Source organism: Tamandua tetradactyla, chromosome 1, assembly GCF_023851605.1.
Source record: "Tamandua tetradactyla isolate mTamTet1 chromosome 1, mTamTet1.pri, whole genome shotgun sequence".
NCBI classification, from domain to species: Eukaryota; Metazoa; Chordata; class Mammalia; order Pilosa; family Myrmecophagidae; genus Tamandua; species Tamandua tetradactyla.
In genome coordinates, this window is record NC_135327.1 from 68,881,366 (window position 1) to 68,886,704 (window position 5,339).

At 35.2% G+C, this 5,339-nt stretch overlaps 1 pseudogene; it reads right to left on the bottom strand.

Annotated features, from left to right (window-relative positions):
- Positions 1 to 3,573: 3,573 nt before the first annotated feature.
- LOC143684800 (chromobox protein homolog 3 pseudogene) lies at positions 3,574 to 4,250 on the bottom strand (annotated as a pseudogene).
- Between the last annotated feature and the right edge of the window lie 1,089 nt (positions 4,251 to 5,339).

Below are 5,339 nucleotides of genomic sequence, written 5' to 3' on the forward strand. Positions count from 1 at the left end.
ATGAACTGATTTAGGATCCCAGGACTAGAGGAGCAGCACAATGGCAGGATATCCATATCCCTCCATCCAAAAGAAGACATCAACTGACCTCTAACCTAACAACAGCAGGAGGCCAATGTCTGCTCATTCCTCCCTGAGGGGCAGTTGGAGGCTCTCTGATAACATCAGGCTAGCCATACACCACCTGCAATAGGTATCACCTGGCAGTCCAGCCAGAAATAAGCAGCCAGAAAGTCACTCTCCTTTTTGGATGAGTCTAAGACTCCCCTTTTCCTACAAGACATACTGAGGAGGGAAAGTAGAATGGGAAAGAGAGGTCCAGCTACAGTAAGCAACTCTGTCTGAAAAGCCATGAGCCAGAAATTCTCTCTGCCCAGGGACATTGGAGCAGAGAGGCAGAAACAGAAAAGGGATCCAGTCACAGCATAGCCTGGTCTGGAAAAAGTAGAGTGTTTGAGGAGTGCAGATAAGAGGATGCCAGTGAGAGGAACCCAGTGGCCTAGCCTGGGGAAAGCCCTTTAACTCCCTCAGGCCCAACTGCAAATTAAACTACAATGGAAATATAGTCCATGAATGTAGGCGAAACACAAATGCTAAACTTAAACAGGGTGACTGATAAATGTATATATCTGATATATAATTATATATATATATACACTCAGTCCCCTAACATACTAAATGAAATGTTCAGGATACAATTGAAAATTACTTACCAAGACAAGAACCAGGAAAATTGCAACTTAAATGAGAAAAGACAAACCAATGATACCAAGACTGAAATGAATCAGCTGTTGGATTTATCCAACAGGGATATTAAAGCAGCGTTATAAAGATGCTGCTACAGTCAGTTACAACTCTCTCGAAACAAATGAAAAGATAAAAAAAAAAACTCAGTAAAAAATAAAATTTATTTCAAAAGCACCAAATAGAAATAGAAATTCAATGGTGTATTTGCCAAATTAAATACAATCAAGTGAGGTTTATTCCAAGTTGGCAATGTTGGTTTGACATTTGAAAATCAATTAATATAATGTACCATAACAACAAGTTAAATAACAGAAATCATATGATCATATCAATTAATACAGAAAAAAGTATTTGGAAATATTCAACATGCATTAATGATTTAGAAAAATTTTACACAACTTTCAGAATGTTAGACATGGAGGAGAATTATTTCAACTTGATAAAGAGCATTTGCAATAAACAAACAACCTTGCAGCTAATATAATACTTACTGGTGAAAGACTGTAGGCTTTCTCCCTAAGATGGGAGAACAAGGTAAGGACAGTCACTCTCATCACTCTAATTCAAAATAATACTGGAAGTTTTTGCCACTTCAATAAGGTAATAAAAAGAAATGAAATGCATACAGATTAGAAAGAAAAACGTTTTTTATTTGCAATTGGCATGGCTTTCTGTGTACACATTTCCAAGAAATTTACAAAAATAATGTAACACCTCTCAGAACTAATAAGTGAATTTGCTGAAATCCTGGAACACAAGATCAACATGCAAAAATCAATCGCATTTCTATCTACTAACAATGAAAATGCAGAACCCAAAATTAACACAATATCATTTACTCTGAAGAAAATTAAATACTGAGCATATACTTAATAAAACATGTTCAGGATATATATACTAAAATTATAATGAGAGAAATCAAAGAGGACCTAAATAAATGGAGAGATATAACATATCCATGAATTGTAAGACTGAATACAGTAAAGATATAAATTCTTCCCAAATTGTTCCATAGGCTTAATGCAATTCCTATCAAAATTCTGGCAAGGTTTTTTATAAACATAAACAAGCTTATTCTTAAATTTATATGGAAGTGCACAAACCCTAGCCGAACTAAAACCATCTTGGCAAAGAAAAATAAAATGAGAGGAATTACTTCACTCAATATTAAGGTTTACAGTTACACCTACAATAGTCAAGACAGTGTAGTAATCCCAGACATGTAGACACACAGATCAATTGTACAGAATAGAGAATCCAGAATTAGACCTACACAAATATGCTCGAATCACATAACAAAAGAGTGGGAGAATAGCCTTTACAGCAAGCTGTGCTTGAGCAATTGCACAACCGTGAGCCTAAAAGCAAACTTCTATCTAAATCTTACAACTTTACAGACATGAACTCAAATGGATCACAGACTTGAGTGTAAAATGTAAAACTATGAAAGTTTTAGGAAAAAAAATAGGGAAAAGTATCAGGGATCTAAAGTTAGCCAAAGAATTCTTACACTTCACAACAAAACCACCATACATAAAAGGGAAGACTGACAAATTTGAACTTAATAAAATGAAAACATTTACACTGTAAATGACCCTGTTAAAAAGATGGAAAGACAAGCTAGGGGAAAATATGTGTAAGTCCTATCTTGGGCAAAGGACTAAGATTTGGAATATGTAAAGAATTTTCAAAACTCAACAGAAACAAAAGCCAATCAATCCAACTATAAAATGAGCAAAAGCCATGAAGAACATTCCACTGAAGAGAATATACAGATGGAAAATAAACACATGAAAATATATTATGCCTTACTGTTCATTAGAGAATGAAATTTACAATCACAGTGATATATCACTATGCACCTGTCAGAACAGTTAATTAAAAAAAAAAGAGAGACAACATTGAATGCTGGTGAGGATGTGGGAATAGCGGATCACATATACCTTGAGTCACTCTGGAAAACAGGCAGTTTCTTTAAAAACCAAGCATGCAACTACTATACCACTCAGCAATTACATTTGGGCATTTATCCCAAGGAAATTAATGTTCACACAGAAAATCTATACAGGATGGTTCATTACAGCTTTATTTGTAGCAGCACAAAACTTGAATCAGGCCACATGTCCTTCAAAAGGAGAATGGTTAAAAAAAATTATGGTATGTATGGAATAATGTTCACCAGTAGAAAGAAATTATTGATATATGAAGTAATATCAATGAATCTCCAGGGAATTGTGCTGATTGAAAAAAGCCAATCCTAAAAGGTTACATACTGTATGATTTTACTTATATAACATTTTCAAAATGACAAGATTTTAGAAATGGAGAGCAGATTAGAAGTGCCTGGATGGGGATTGGCTGGGCGGGCCCTGGAGAATGGAAGGGGGATGGTTATGAAAGAGCAGAGAAGGCTCCTTTTGGAAGAACTCTTTAGTATCTTCACTGTGATAGATGCATAAGCTTACACAGGTGATAAAATGTGTAGAACTCAATGACACACTCACACATACACACAGAAATAAGTACGAGTAAAAGTGGAGAAATAAGATTGATGTGTTTTGCCGATGTCAACATTCTTTTTTTTTTAAATGATGCAACTACAGAAAGCTTTTATTTGTTCAAAGTAACCAGTGATATTGATGCAAAAACAAAACAAAAACAATACCCCCCAAAATACCTAACAACTCCCCCAATAATACTACTTCAAAACAAACATATCAGACTTGATTTCCAGTAGAATATTCTTCACACTAATAAATCAAAAAACCAAGACCCAGATTTTATATATATATATATATAAATATATATAAAAAGCAACCCAAACAATTATTGAGCTTCATCTTCTGAACAAGAATGCCAAGTTAGTCTCTCTTCATAAAAAGCAATTACAATTTGAGGACACTTCATGTTTGCCTCTTTGGCCAGCACCAAGTCTGCCTCATCTGAATCTTCCCATTTCATGAGAAACATTAATTCTCCACTGTTGTCTGTGGCACCAGTTATGCGTTCAGGATCAAGACCTCTTGCAAAGCCTCTTGGTTTGTCAGCAGCATCTCTTTTCTTCTTTGATTTGCTGTCATCAGATTCACTGTCAGCTAATGATTTCCTTTTTGTACCATCTTTTTCTTTACCAGCTTTTTGAGAATTAAGAAATGCTTCAATTAACTCTGGGCAATCTAAATTTTCTTCAGGCTCCCAAGTATTGTCAGCATCTGTAAATCCCTTCCACTTCAGGAAATACTCCATCTTCCCATTTACTACACGTCAATCCAGTACTTTTTCCACCACAAATTCTTCAGGTTCTGCCTCTTCTACTTTTTTACTCTTTCCCATTTTCTGCAATGTAGTTTTATTGGAGGCCATTTTTTATTGCAGACTTGAAGAGCTATTATTCACCGCCTCCGAGCTGCTCCGGGTCCCTGGGTCTGCAGCGTCTCCAGCCCTGCGTGCCTCCAGCTCGAGCCACATCCGAGAGGGAGGGGGCTGGAGAGCTGCGCGCGGGGCCGCCGGGGGATGGGGGGGAGCGGCACCGCCCACCGATGTCAACATTCTTGTTGTGATACTATACTATAGTTTTGCAGAATGTTGTCCTTGGGGGAACATGCCAATGTATACAAAAATCTCTTCGTTAATTCTTACAGTTACATGTAAATCTACAATTATCTCAATTAAAAAATAATCCTATTATACTTCCACAATCACTTATTTATCATTCTAAAATCCAGAAGTGTTGAAAACTAAAAGATTTGCATAATTCATTTGATATTAAAACCAGCCCCTGATTTGGCTTCAAAACCTGAACTGAAATAAAGGAAAGCTATCACTAGCCTTCCATTATTCAATTTAGAATATTTATATTATAAAAATCTTGTGAAGTTCTGATAAATTCAGAATTTTCAAGCAAAAATTGCCCCCAGGTTTTCAAATGAATGGTTGCAGGCATGCTTGGAATTTGTTGACTACTGAGTTTGTAATTTGTCAAAATGAATTGCCGTCATTAGATTATGGGAGGATTTTGCCATTGAACACATCTGGAAGCTCACTCAACCCTTTTGATATCTAACATGCATAAAGACTAAAAGTAGCAACAGTGCATGGGGATTTTTTTTTAAGTAGCAATTAAAATTTTTCTTCATTCTTCTATATTCATTCATGCACACATTCATTCATTTAATATACCTTTATTGAATGGTAGCTGTGCTCATTCATTAAATGATGAGCTAGACCTTTAATGAACATGAAATTATTTCATCTTACCAACAACACTAATCAAAATGAGGGCTATATTGCCATTTTACGTTATAGAGGATGTAACTGAAGCACAGAGAATTTTGGTAACATTTTATGTCCATAGCAAAGAAGTTTATAGTCAGGATTCTAACCCAGATCTTTCTTTTTTCTTTCTCTTTTTTTTTCATCCAGGGAAAATTGGATTATAACAAACAAAATGACTACCTGAAACTTTTATCTGTTTTAAAAGTCTATAATATTTACATAAGGGCAACATCTAACAATTTTACAAGAATTGAAGTTTGAGAAAGTATAGAACTCAAAGCACATTAGAAAATTAAATAAATCTTTAAAATAAAAAA